The sequence below is a fragment of the Dendropsophus ebraccatus genome, chromosome 2 (assembly GCF_027789765.1).
Source record: "Dendropsophus ebraccatus isolate aDenEbr1 chromosome 2, aDenEbr1.pat, whole genome shotgun sequence".
NCBI lineage: Eukaryota > Metazoa > Chordata > Amphibia > Anura > Hylidae > Dendropsophus > Dendropsophus ebraccatus.
This window is the reverse complement of record NC_091455.1, coordinates 33384863-33399639: the sequence shown is the minus strand read 5'-3', so window position 1 is coordinate 33399639 and position 14777 is coordinate 33384863. Positions and strand designations below refer to the sequence as shown.

The 14777-nt window shown below is 51.0% G+C and overlaps 1 protein-coding gene across 5 annotated transcripts in view; it reads left to right on the top strand.

The window, feature by feature from the left end:
* Positions 1-14777, top strand: part of CFAP418 (cilia and flagella associated protein 418) — a 96594-nt gene that overhangs the window by 45482 nt on the left and 36335 nt on the right. The window contains exon 8 of one of the 5 annotated variants that reach the window (XR_011361630.1): positions 3752-3910. The exons of the other annotated variants lie outside the window; for them this stretch is intronic. The gene's annotated coding sequence lies outside the window, so the exon portion shown is untranslated. Of the gene's footprint in view, positions 1-3751; positions 3911-14777 lie in introns of those variants that run through there. 5 annotated transcript variants of the gene reach the window in all.

Sequence of the window (14777 nt, the reverse complement as noted above, 5' to 3'; positions counted from 1 at the left end):
ACAAAACAGTAAAAAAATACAAACAGAAACAGAATATTAAAAAAGGACATGTCCAGTATATGACTGTAACCAGTAAAAAAAAATATCTAGACCACACAGGCGTCACTCAGTAACAGCTCACCCTATGACATCCATATGGTCTAATATAGCATATAGTAATGTATTTGTATTTCCTGGATGGTTTCTACACTGTAGCAGCTGCTGTACATCATCCTCTGCCTCACGTGTGTGTGTTCTGAATGGGTGGAGGGGAATACGCTGCTGCAAGGCTCCTTTGCCAGTGGTTTAACACTCTTTGTTAGTAGGAGGCTTGGGCATATAGAAATCCTATTGCTGATCCTTTCTCTAACATCTATCCAACCACTGAATAAACCAAACCAAAGGTAGTGCTCCATTAATTCTCCATGGGGCTTCTCAGAGATTGGAGGGGGTTCCAGCATTCAGGCCCCAACCAATTGTTAGAGAAAACCTAAAAAAAGGTTACTCCTGAAACCAAAGGGGCACTCCAGAAAAGAAAACATTATTTTCAGAAGAACTGATGTTGAAAAGTAGTTTTTTTGTTTTTTTAAATAACTGAAGTCTTTCAGTACTTATCAGCTGCTGTATGTCCTGCAGAAAGTGGTGTATTCTTTCCAGTCTGACACAGTGCTCTCTGCTGCCACCTCTGTGTATATCAGGAACTGTCCAGAGCAGTAGAAGTTTTCTATGGGAATTTTCTACTGAGCTGGACAGTTTCTGGCATGGACAGAGGTGGCAGTAGAGAGCACTGTGTTAGACTGGAAAGAATAGACCACTTCCTGCAGGACATACAGCAGCTCATAGGTACTGGACCTGATTTTTTTTTGTCTAGTAACAAGCCCTGCGTCTGTCTGATCTTCACATAACCAGGACAGATCTTCATTTGCTGGAAGTAACCAGTGCAAGCCCCTACAGAATAACGGCAAACAGAGATCCATACAAAATAAAAAAAAGTTGGAAAACTTTTCATTATAGGAAGAATAGCTGTTTCTAAAACTGTGATATCCCATTAAGTACTGAAGAATGATTGTGAGTGGGGTCCCCTGGTGCACTGGTGTTTCTGTCACTCCCGTCTCTCGATAGTTAGGTCATTGTATGATTTCCACTAATTGTCAGGCTGGAAATGTTTCTAGAACTAAGGAAACGCATAGCAGGAATATTTCTATGATTCATTGCTATGAATTACCAAGGAAAACAGTAAAGGTATGGGTAACCCCGTCCTTTCCTTATAGGCCATTGTACCCCCTACATCACTGTGTATTCTGCTGTGGGTTCATATCCTATGTCTCCTCATATCCAGATGTATTTCTGATTCCTATATCAAATAAGGCATTATGATAGTGATCCTCCCGGTGATTTATTGCTCACAACCCTGGAACCAGTATGGGCGCATCTTGTGTTTTCTACCTACATAATCAGCAATTACTCACAGGACCTCGCATGACTCACACCGGAGCTGGAAAGATGCATCAAATCAATAACTAAGATTTAAAGGGGGTGTCCAGGATTGTTTACTTTTGTTTAATGTTTAATTATTTAATTTCTAATAATAGTCCCATATATGCCAATTTGCAGTGGTACCTTGGTTTAAGAGTACCTTGGATTAAGAGCGTTATGCAAGAAGAGCTCACAGTTTTTCAAAATTGTTATTTGGTTTAAGAGCATTGCTTTGGTGTAAGAGCTCCCTGTACTGGGTGAAAGGGGGAGTGGGGGCATGGTCTGCATAGGGTGGTCTACAGCACTGTACTCTGACCCAGGAAGTCTCCCTCACCTTCCAATTAATGACAGATCAGCTTCAAGCTGGGGCTTGCATCAGGGGACAGGACTGTGGAGGTAATCTCTTCATAGCTGTAACCCCTCTCTCCCCGGACAGAGAGTGCTGCATGTATGTGCCAACATATGTCCTTTTCATGTCTTCATACTTCCTGCAGTCTCTGTCAGTTCTTGTGTTTCCCATCCTCTCCATTCCTGCTATAATGTGCCTGCACTTACACTCAGCCATTCACACTGCTACTATAATGTGCCTGCACTCACACTCAGCCATTCACACTGCTGTATATAAACTTTCTGGCCCTGTCCTCCTGCATAGCTCTGTGATTCTCACTTCCTGATTGGTCCATGCTGAACACACACCCCTTCCCCATTGTTGTCATGTGACCACACAGACCTCTGACAGCAGCCCTGTTTCTCTTTTGTAGGCTGTACTATGCTGCTGCATCATGGGGATTTGCAGCTCCATCCAGTATCTACAAACTGCTGCTGTTTTTCATGTTTATGCACTTTCTATACATTATACTCCACATGATGATTGCTATACTGTGCAATAACTTTTATTCAGAATAAAAAATCCCTTTTTTTTGGGGGGGGGGGTGGAACCAATTGTCTGCATATCATGGATTTCTTATGGGAAAATTTGCTTTGGTTAAAGAGTAGATTTGGATTACAAGCACAGTCCCGGAACGAATTATGCTCATAAACCAAGGCACCACTGTATTTAGTATTGATGCTGATCGTGACTTACAGGTGACCACATTTTTCTATTAAGGTCCATAATACAATGGCTATGCTGCAGCCCATTCAAGTGAATAGGACCAATCATGATTGGGCTACAATTCCAGGCCGTCAATATACCTTGTTAGAAAATCTGATACTAATGCTTCTTTCTGCTGATGGTGGAACCCCAACAATCATACATTGATGGCTTAAAGTTTTACTGACATTTTAAATAACTTCTCATCATAGAGACATTTCAACAGTTCTGATCGGTACACGTCTGACTGCTTAGACCCGTACTGATTACTAGGCTCTGTGTCAGTAAAAGAGTCGGGTTCCATAGACTTACATTTGAAGCCCAACTCATCACGCCTCACAGAGTTGGAAGAGGATCACACTTAGCGCAGTCTTCTCCCAGCTAGTTCTTATGATTTAAAAAAAATTTAGTAAACTATTTAACTATTTGATCAAACAGAGTGTACCATCTCACCGCATTAAGGTGACCTTAGAGAGATGGTTCCTACACTAGCAATGGCCTCTCTTAGGCTCACATTAAAGGGAACCTGTCACCCCCCCCCCCCCCCCCCCCCGTGCATTCAATGGGCACTGCGACTCCCCCAAAAAATTTTATGTTGCTGAGACGCATGAAAAGTTTTGACCTGTCATGGACCTAATGCTGTCTGAACTGTATGTTATGGGGGTGGTCCCCAGTGACTCCTCCCTTCCTCACAGCCTTGATTGATAGCTCTCTCCCTGCTGATATAGTGAGGAGAAGTTTACAGAGACAGGCCCAGTAACTGCGGTTCAGGCAGCATGAAAGTGATGGCAAGTTTCCTGTAAGGAATTTAAAGGCAAATAATTTTTTATCTTCTATGTAATTAAAAAAATGCCTCCCCCCTTCCCATTCAGTGGCCCCTATTGATTATAATAACAGAAAGATCTTTTCAGTCAAATAAGATCTGCCACTGGTATTATAGCGTCTGTACTTTCCTACCATGTTATTTACCATCCTGTTTAAAGAAAAAAAAAAGATTGGGAATTGTGCTTGTGTTGTCAGCGCTTCCATAGCCTGACCCTGTGACCTTCCTCTATACAGAAGAATTGCAGTCCCAGGCATTTCTCCAGCAGGATGTAGTAATCTCATTACAGGTCTGTGCTGTGCCGCCCTGAACCTCTCCCAGCAGGGGAACGCCGGACACCATTCTGTAATACATCGTTACTTCTTCCTATTCAATTACAGGATTCACGTGAAGGAGATAATGTGAATGTGCCTCGAAGTAAAGACTGGTACAAGTCACATCAAACAGTATGTAAGCTTCCCCGGAGGAGATGCTGAGGTCTCTGTATTCCGCTATTTCAAAAACAGCACAAAAGGTAGAAAGCCCTGGCAGACTTGATAAGCCCATCTTGGTGCGTAGAGCTCGGGACCATAGTATCAGTGCCATTGTGCAGGTGTAGTAAAAATTTAATTAGTTGACAAAGCTAATTTTTGCGAATTTCTTTTTTCCAAAAATCACAAAAAAAGTTTATTTACGTGTCTGTGCTCCCCCTGTGTCCTCTTCCGTGTTTTCAGCTGCAAACTCAATCACTGAGTGAAGAACAGCACCGGGGCCACAAGAGTGACAGCCAATCACTGGCTGCGGTCAGGGCCGTATTAACAGCTGCTGCCTTAGGGTCCTATTCCACTGGCCGAGCAGGGCCCGATCAACGATGTAAACGAGTGCCCATCTGCTAGATCGCCGCTCGCTTTACTGGGCCTATTCCACGGCCCGATGATCGTTGAGTGAGGGCTGCAGGGACATCGTTACTGATGTCCTTGCAGCCCTTGCAGCATACATTACCTGCAGGGCTTCTCCTTCACTCTGTCTTCCTCCCCGGGTCCCGCACGCTCTAGCTTCAGAATGGCCTGTCAGCTGACAGGCCACTCAGCCAATCACAGGCCGTGGTGCTATTCCACCGTAGCGATACGCGGTGGGGGAACGATGATTTTATGTCTGGCTCTAAATCATGGGTCTCAAACTCAATTTCCCCGGGGGCCGCTGGAGGTAGAGTCTGGGTGAGGCTGGGCCGCATCAGGTTTTCCACAAGAAGGGGACTGGAGGGTGACACAGGGGACTGGGGGGTGAAACAGGGGACTGGGGGGAGCTGGCGGGTGACACAGGGGACTGGGGGAAGGAGAGGGTGACACAGGGGACTTGGGGGAGCTGGGGCGTGAAACGGGACTGGGGGGAGCTGGGGGGTGAAACAGGGGACTGGGGGGAGCTGGAGGGTGACACAGGGGACTGGGGGAGCTGGAGGGTGACGCAGGGGGTGACAGAGGGGACTGGGGGTGACAGGGGGGACTGGGGGTCTCTGAGAGGGGACTGGGGGTCTCTGAGAGGGGACTAGGGATGACACAGGGGACTGGGGGGAGCTGGAGGGTGACGCAGGGGGTGACAGAGGGGACTGGGGGTGACAGAGGGGACTGGGGGTCTCTGAGAGGGGACTAGGGGTGACACAGGGGACTGGGGGGAGCAGGGGGGTGACACATGGGACTGGGGGAGCAGGGGGTGACACAGGGGACCGAGGGGAGCAGGGGGGTGACACAGGGGACTGGGGGTCTCTGAGAGGGGACTAGGGGTGACACAGGGGACTGGGGGGAGCAGGGGGGTGACACAGGGGACTGGGGGAGCAGGGGGTGACACAGGGGACCGAGGGGAGCAGGGGGGTGACACAGGGGACTGGGGGTCTCTGAGAGGGGACTGGGGGTGACACAGGGGACTGGGGGTCTCAGAGGGGACTGGGGGGAGCAGGGGGTGACACGGGACTGGGGGGAGCAGGGGGTGACACAGGGGACTGGGGGGGAGCAGGGGGTGACACAGGGGACTGGGGGTCTCTGAGAGGGGACTGTGGGTGACACAGGGGACTGGGGGTGACACAGGGGACTGGGGGTCTCTGAGAGGGGACTGTGGGTGACACAGGGGACTGGGGGGAGCAGGGGGGTGACACAGGGGACTGGGGGTCTCTGAGAGGGGACTGGGGGTGACACAGGGGACTGGGGGTCTCAGAGGGGACTGGGGGGAGCAGGGGGTGACACAGGGGACTGGGGGGGGCCGGGGGGTGACACAGGGGACTGGGGGTCTCTGAGAGGGGACTGTGGGTGACACAGGGGACTGTGGGTGACAGGGGATTGGGGGTGACACAGGGGACTGGGGGTCTCTGAGAGGGGACTGGGGGTGACACGGGACTGGGGGGAGCAGGGGGTGACACAGGGGACTGGGGGGGAGCAGGGGGTGACACAGGGGACTGGGGGTCTCTGAGAGGGGACTGTGGGTGACACAGGGGACTGGGGGTGACACAGGGCACTGGGGGTCTCTGAGAGGGGACTGTGGGTGACACAGGGGACTGGGGGGAGCAGGGGGGTGACACAGGGGACTGGGGGTCTCTGAGAGGGGACTGGGGGTGACACAGGGGACTGGGGGTCTCAGAGGGGACTGGGGGGAGCAGGGGGTGACACAGGGGACTGGGGGGGAGCAGGGGGTGACACAGGGGACTGGGGGTCTCTGAGAGGGGACTGTGGGTGACACAGGGGACTGTGGGTGACACAGGGGATTGGGGGTGACACAGGGGACTGGGGGTCTCTGAGAGGGGACTGGGGTGACACAGGGGACTGGGGGTGACACAGGGGACTGGGGGAAGCTGGGGGTCACTGAGAGGGGACTGGGGGAGCTGGGGGTCACTGAGAGGGGATTGGGGGGAGCTGGGCATACACCCCTCCTCCTCCTCCTCTCACCCCCAGCACGGGCGCTCTCCTCTCAGCCGCACATGCAGCTCCTCGATCTCTGGAGGAGGAGGCCGCGGGGACTGCAGGGTGAGGTGATCGCATCGCTGCAAGCCCTGGGGCTGTAAAGCAGGATCGGGGGTCTGCACTGCATCCCCCGATCCTGCTGAACAGCCCCAGGACTTGCAGCGTTGCGATCACCTTGCAGTCCCTGCGGCCTCCTCCTCCAGAGACCGGGGAGCTGCATGTGCCGCAGGGACGCTAGGGGGCGGAGGCTCTGCTAGGCGGCTGTAGGCGCCTCCCACCCCCACCACCACCGCCCACCTCTCCGTCGTCTTCAGGAGGCTGGCAGTACAGCTGCAACCGTCGCTGATGCCGGCCCCCCTCGGCCGCATCATCAGCTGCTCAGGCGCGATTGGCTGAGCATAAAGTTAAGCTCAGCCAATCGCGGCTGAGCAGCTGATGAGGGCCGCACTTTCAGGGAAGCTACCATTGAGGTGGGGGCCGCAAACTAGTGTCCCGAGGGCCGCAGTCGGGCCGCGAGTTTGAGACCCCTGCTCTAAATGAACGATCAGCCGATGACACGATCATCGGCTGATCATTCTCTCTATTCCACCGAGCGATAATCGGCCGAATGGGGCCGATTCGGCCTATCATTGTTCCTGTGGAATAGGACCCTTAGGGACTAAACCTGAAGACGCCCCATCTTGGGGAGCGGGGGGGAGAGTGGTTTCGGCCACACGCATCTCTCTTAATCACGTTTTTTCATGGTTTTTAACGGCTTAAAACATAAATGAATTTCATTTGCATATTGTCTGATGGAATTCTCACCACAGGATTGGTAGGTATTGGCAGGCATTACATTTAACACAGCTATACCAGACCTGACCAACACCGCCATAAACCTTTTTCTTGTTGTTTCTGATCTTTCCCCCAACTAACCTCTCACTGTCTCCTCTTGTTCTTGAGTTTAGTTTTTTTTTTTATCATAACACTTTCCTTCTGAAACTTATTTAGTCCTTTATCATATATAAAGGTTTCAATCATGCCCCCCTTTCCTGCAGACTAAACAGATTTAAATCCATAAGTCTTTCCTAATATGTTTTATGTTTATACGTATGACTCTTGAAAAAGGAAACGGTACGGTTTAGAAACATGTTGGGTCTTTTACAATAAAACATTTTATTTCTGTATATCTATCTTTTGGAGACTTGTGTTGGACCTGCGCCCTGTTACCCGTATTTGGTGGTTCAAGGTGGTTTTATTGTTTTATGCCTGACACCCTCCACCATTTTTGTAGCCCGTCCTTGCACCCGTTCTATTTTATCAATCAAAAAGGATTTGTAGGTGAGGTCTCCAGAACTGGACATTGTATTCCAGATGTGATCTCACTAGAGCTATATACAGCGGGATCACAACCTCCCTCTTCCTACTGGTTATACCTCTAGCTATACAGCCCAGCATACCATTATATATATATATAATATACAGCCCAGTATACCATAATATATATATATATATATATATATATATATATATATACAGCTCAGCATACCATTACATATATATATATATATATATATATATATATATATATATACACAGCCAGTGTCGGACTGGAGTGCCTTGGGCCCACCAGGGGAAATCATTCTTAGGGCCCACCCTTCAGCCACCATACTTATCTATGGTAACATTAATAAGGGTCCAGTTACACGGCGTGATTTGGGGCAGTATGGGGCTGCAAACGATTGCTAATCAGCAGGGCAGGAATACACAGAGATGTGCAGCCGACAGCAATGATTTTTACAGCCGCACAAAAGATCAAATCAGCCGACTATGGGGCATTTGCTTGTCAGCTGATCTCTGACACTTTTACATGGGGCTTCCTAGGAGCGCTTGTTACCGATAATTGGCCGGTGTAATTGGGCTATAAGACAATTTCCTTTGTATGATAACGCTGTATACTTAGATACAAAAGTCATACAGCTACCAATGACACCAGTATATAAAGAGCAAATATCTCCACACATATTACCGCCATACTATTACTGACCAGATCCTGTATACTGAGACTGATTTTACCAATAATACCAGTATATCAGAGGGAAATATTATCACCATACATATTACCGCCATACTGTTACTGAACAAATCCTGTATACCAATAATACCAGTATACAAGGGGGAAATATTACCGCCACACCACAACCAATACCATCACTATATTGTTACTGACCAAATCTAGTATACTAAAAACAATAAAAAACAGTACCGGATTACAAGCAACAAATACCACCACATACTGACAAATACCACCACATACTGACTAATACCACCACATACTGACTAACACCACCACTGCTACTGAATAAGATTCACTGTACACAGATCACCATCACCTCATCCAGTCATATAGAGGTAGACACAGCTCTACACAGGCTCTATACACCATATACATTACAGTGCAAATATATCAGGTGACTCACAGGGGACGTCTTTTCTGATCGGAGTTCTTCCCTTTTCATCTTCTCCATCCGTCCTGGGCCATAATGAGAACTTCTATGAGCCACGAATCCACAGAATCTGCCAGACAGACATATTAGGCTCCTCACTATGTCACCATCCTCATCTCTCTACACACTGCACATCTGTATTGGCCCCTGTACGCCCTCACTCATATATATATATATATATATATATATATATATATATTCCTTACAGTATATGGTCCCCCTTATAAATGGCACCCCATATTGTCCATCCCCCATATAGGTACCCCCCTTATGCTGTCCATCCCCATATATATAGCCCCCTCAAGTTGTCCTTCTTCAATATAGATATCCTCATGTCCATTCACCCCATATGGCCCCCTCATGTTGTCGATTCCTCAGTAATAGCCCCCTCATGTTGTCCATTGCCCCCTATAGCCCCCTCATGTTGTCCATTGCCCCCTATAGCCCCCTCATGTTGTCCAACCCCCCATAGCCCCCTCATGTTTTCCATCTCCCCATAGCCCCCTCATGTTGTCCATCCCCCCCATAGCCCCCTCATGTTTTCCATTCCCACTATAGCCCTCTCATGTTGTCCATCCCCCCCTATAGCCCCCTCATGTTGTCCACCCCCCCTATAGCCCCCTCATGTTTTCCATCTCCCCCCATAGCCCCCTCATGTTTTCCATCTCCCCCCCATAGCCCCCTCATGTTGTCCATCTCCCCCCATAGCCCCCTCATGTTGTCCATCTCCCCCCTATACCCCCCTCATGTTTTCCATCTACCCCCTATAGCCCCCTCATGTTGTCCATCTCCCCCCTATAGCCCCCTCATGTTGTCCATCCCCCCATAGCCCCCTCATGTTGTCCATCCCCCCTATAGCCCCCTCATGTTGTCCATCTCCCCCCTATAGCCCCCTCATGTTGTCCATCTCCCCCCTATAACCCCTCATGTTGTCCATCTCCCCCCTATAGCCCCTCATGTTGTCCATCCCCCCCTATAGCCCCCTCATGTTGTCCATCTCCCCCCTATAGCCCCCTCATGTTGTCCATCCCCCCCTATAGCCCCCTCATGTTGTCCATCTCCCCCCATAGCCCCCTCATGTTGTCCATTTCCCCCCTATAGCCCCCTCATGTTGTCCATCCCCCCCTATAGCCCCCTCATGTTGTCCATCCCCCCTATAGCCCCCTCATGTTGTCCATCCCCCCCTATAGCCCCCTCATGTTGTCCATCCCCCCCTATAGCCCCCTCATGTTGTCCATCTCCCCCCTATAGCCCCCTCATGTTGTCCATCCCCCCCTATAGCCCCCTCATGTTGTCCATCTCCCCCTATAGCCCCCTCATGTTGTCAATCCCCCCTATAGCCCCCTCATGTTGTCCATCCCCCCCTCATGTTGTCCATCCCCCCCTCATGTTGTCCACCCCCCCCCTCATGTTGTCCATCTCTCCCCCCTCATGTTGTCCATCTCTCCCCCCTCATGTTGTCCATCTCCCCCCCCCATGTTGTCCATCTCTCCCCCGTCATGTTGTCCATCCCCCCCCTCATGTTGTCCATCCCCCCCCTCATGTTGTCCATCTCTCCCCCCCATGTTGTCCATCTCTCCCCTCATGTTGTCCATCTCCCCCCCCCTCATGTTGTCCATCTCTCCCCCATGTTGTCCATCTCTCCCCCCCCATGTTGTCCATCTCTCCCCCCTCATGTTGTCCATCTCTCCTCCCCATGTTGTCCATCTCTCCCTCACCCACCTCATGTTGTCCATCTCTCCCCCACCCCCCTCATGTTGTCCATCTCTCCCCTCCCCTCATGTTGTCCATCTCTCCCCCACCCCCCTCATGTTGTCCATCTCTCCCCCACCCCCCTCATGTTGTCCATCTCTCCCCCACCCCCCTCATGTTGTCCATCTCTCCCCCACCCCCCTCATGTTGTCCATCTCTCCCCCATGTTGTCCATCTCCCCCCCTCATGTTGTCCATCTCCCCCCCCCTCTCATGTTGTCATCTTTCCCCCGTGTTGTCCATCTCCCCCCCCTCATGTTGTCCATCTCTCCCCCCCCCATGTTGTCCATCTCCCCCCCCCATGTTGTCCATCTCTCCCTCATGTTGTCCATCTCTCCCCTCCCCATGTTGTCCATCTCCCCCCCCCCCATGTTGTCCATCTCCCCCCCCTAGTGTTGTCCATCTCCCCCCCCCCTCATGTTGTCCATCTCCCCCCCCCCTCATGTTGTCCATCTCCCCCCCCTCATGTTGTCCATCTCCCCCCTCATGTTGTCCATCTCCCCCCTCATGTTGTCCATCTCTCCCCCCCCCCCATGTTGTCCATCTCTCCCCCATGTTGTCCATCTCCCCCCCCTCTCATGTTGTCCATCTCTCCCCCATGTTGTCCATCCCCCCCCCCTCTCATGTTGTCCATCTCTCCCCCATGTTGTCCATCTCTCCCCTCCCCATGTTGTCCATCTCCCCCCCATGTTGTCCATCTCTCCCTCATGTTGTCCATCTCCCCCCCCCATGTTGTCCATCTCTCCCCCATGTTGTCCATCTCCCCCCCCTCATGTTGTCCATATCTCCCCCCTCATGTTGTCCATCTCACCTCCCCATGTTGTCCATCTCTCCCTCACCCACCTCATGTTGTCCATCTCTCCCCCACCCCCCTCATGTTGTCCATCTCTCCCCCACCCCCCTCATGTTGTCCATCTCTCCCCCACCCCCCTCATGTTGTCCATCTCTCCCCCACCCCCCTCATGTTGTCCATCTCCCCCCCCATGTTGTCCATCTCTCCCTCATGTTGTCCATCTCCCCCCCCCCATGTTGTCCATCTCTCCCCCATGTTGTCCATCTCTCTCCCCCATGTTGTCCATCTCCCCCCCTCATGTTGTCCATCTCCCCCCCCCCATGTTGTCCATCTCTCCCCCCTCATGTTGTCCATCTCTCCCTCACCCACCTCATGTTGTCCATCTTTCCCCCACCCCCCTCATGTTTTCCATCTCTCCCCCACCCCCCTCATGTTGTCCATCTCCCCCCCCATGTTGTCCATCTCTCCCTCATGTTGTCCATCTCCCCCCCCCCATGTTGTCCATCTCTCCCCCATGTTGTCCATCTCTCTCCCCCATGTTGTCCATCTCCCCCCTCATGTTGTCCATCTCTCCCCCCCCATGTTGTCCATCTCCCCCCTCATGTTGTCCATCTCTCCCCCCCCATGTTGTCCATCTCTCCTCCCCATGTTGTCCATCTCTCCCTCACCCACCTCATGTTGTCCATCTCTCCCCCACCCCCCTCATGTTGTCCATCTCTCCCCCACCCCCCTCATGTTGTCCATCTCTCCCTCACCCACCTCATGTTGTCCATCTCTCCCCCACCCCCCTCATGTTGTCCATCTCTCCCCCACCCCCCTCATGTTGTCCATCTCTCCCCCACCCCCCTCATGTTGTCCATCTCTCCCCCACCCCCCTCATGTTGTCCATCTCTCCCCCACCCCCCTCATGTTGTCCATCTCTCCCCCACCTCCCTCATGTTGTCCATCTCTCCCCTCCCCTCATGTTGTCCATCTCTCCCCCACCCCCCTCATGTTGTCCATCTCCCCCCTATGATAAAAAAAAACAAAACCGAAACTCAACTCACCTGTCAACACGCTCCCCCGTCGTTGGTCTCTTCTCCTCTGTTCCCCGACAGACGAGCAGCTCCTGGTCCTGGACAGCGCCATCAACACTGAGCTCCGTGCGCGCCGCAGCGGCTGGGACTTCCGGTATGCGCTACGTGAACCGGAAGTCCTAGCAGCCGCACCGCGCACAGAGCTCAGTGGTGATGACGCTGCCGGGACCAGCAGCTGCTTATCTGTCGGGGCGGCGGCAGCACCCTTGTGATCGCAAGCTTGCGATCACAAGGAAGGGAAGGTGCCGGCCAGCTATCGGCGGCTGAGTGGGCCCCCCAGGAGCACGGGGGCCCCCGATGCGGGGGGACCGTGCTCCCTGACTGGGGGGCGGGGCCTACTCCTGCTTGGGGCCCACCGGGGGTTTCCCCGGTCCCCCGGTGGCCCAGTCCGCCCCTGTACACAGCCCAGTATACCTATATATATATATATATATATATATATATATATATACCACCAAACCAATTTTTCATTTTTCACTGTTCTCCCTGAGTTCAGTGATTGTTGTGTTTTGTTGGTATATATATATATATATATATATATATATATATATACATACACACAGCCCAGCATGCCATTATATATTATATCCCTAGTGCCTGGTTGTATTGGTGACTCATTGTAAAAGCCCTATTACACGGGCCGACTGTGAGGAGGAAACAAGCGCTGTCATCGCTCGTCTGCTCTCTGATCCTACGCGGCGGCAGCAAGCGGATGAGTGCGGGAGGGGTCGCGGGGGGCTGCCCGGGTGATCGCCAGATCATCTGGGCAGCCCATAGAGGATAATGGCGGTCTGCTGCCGCCGATCCTATTCCATGGAGCGACGCCAGCGGATCGCTGCTATCAGTCATTTGTTTTTCAACATGGTTAAAAGACAAATGACTGCAAAGATCAGCCGACATGAACAATGTCGGCTGATCATTGCCTTCTATTTCACAGGACAATTATCGTCCGTAACAGCCGAAGATGGCGGGTTATCATTCTGTGGAATAGGGCCTTTAGGCTGTCAGAAATCACTACCCCTAAATCCCTCTCTACTGAAGTCTCTGCCCGCACAGAACTGCTGATATGATACTTGCAAATTGAAACGTGTTAGAGGAGGTTTTTATATTATTTTTTGACACTGTAATGACCTATGTTTTTACTATAGATGAAATAAAGTAACAGTTTTATGTAAATTATGTGGTGGAGACCACTGGATTTTATAAATAGGAGCCTGTGGGTTGTGTTTTGTATTGCAGAATAGTCCCATTCACTTTAATAAGACTGTACTGCAGAATGAGACACAAAAATTGTGTTTCTGGGGGGACAAAAAAGCAGATTTTATTCTAACCATATAGATGTTTCGCCTGCCCTTGGGTAAGTGTATGCAAACAACAACTACTCTCTATTCTTGCAGCTTCCATAATGGAGACGAGTTATCAAAATGTAATTTTCCAAAAATATTAAAGCGACTTTGTACCCAAAATCTGACCCCCCCAAAAACCGCTTGTACCTTCAGATAGCTGCTTTTAATCCAAGATCTATCCTGGGGTCTGTTTGGCAGGTGATGCAGTTATTGTCCTAAAAAACAACTTTTAAACTTGCAGCCCCGTGCCCAACGGCCGGGGCTTGGAGTATCTGTGCCCTAACCCTGCACCACCCCTCCATCCCTCCTCCCCACCCTCTTCACCATTTTTCCTATTCCTCTGCAGTGAGCATTGCACAGGTGCCTTAACGATCCAGCCCATGTGCCGTACTGACACAGGTGATGAATAGGAGACAATCTGCCTTGAGCAATTCTAAAATTCTAATTATGAGGAGGTGGGGGGGGGGACAGAGAGGTTGTGCCAGCCTAATGCATACACAAGCTAGGCCACGGCAGTTTGGCACAGGGCTACAAGTTTAAAAGTTCTTTTTTTAGGACAATATCTGCATCACCTGCCGAACGGACCCCAGGACAGATCTTAGATTAAAAGCAGCTATCTAAAGGTACAAGTGGTTTGGGGGGGGGGGTCAGATTGTGGGTACAGAGTCACTTAATACTATCTAAGAGTGTGGATAGATTTAGAAAGGGGTTAAACTTCTTCTCTATAAAACACAACTAGTATTAATGTAGAATATCGATCAGGAGAGATCTGTCTGAATGCCAGGAGGGGTCAGGAAGGGATTTCTTCCACTATATGGGTAGGTTGGATCTCTGCCATTTAAAAAGTGTTGTTTATTTGTTGTTGTTGTTTTTGCCTTCCTTCGGATCAGATGGGGTTTGCAAGTATTAACCCCTTAACGACATCGGGCGTACCCATACGCCCCCGTTGCCTGGGCTTTAACGCAAACGGGCGTATGGGTACGCCCGATGTTTCCCCGATCGCTGCGTGTTCACACACAGCGGTCGG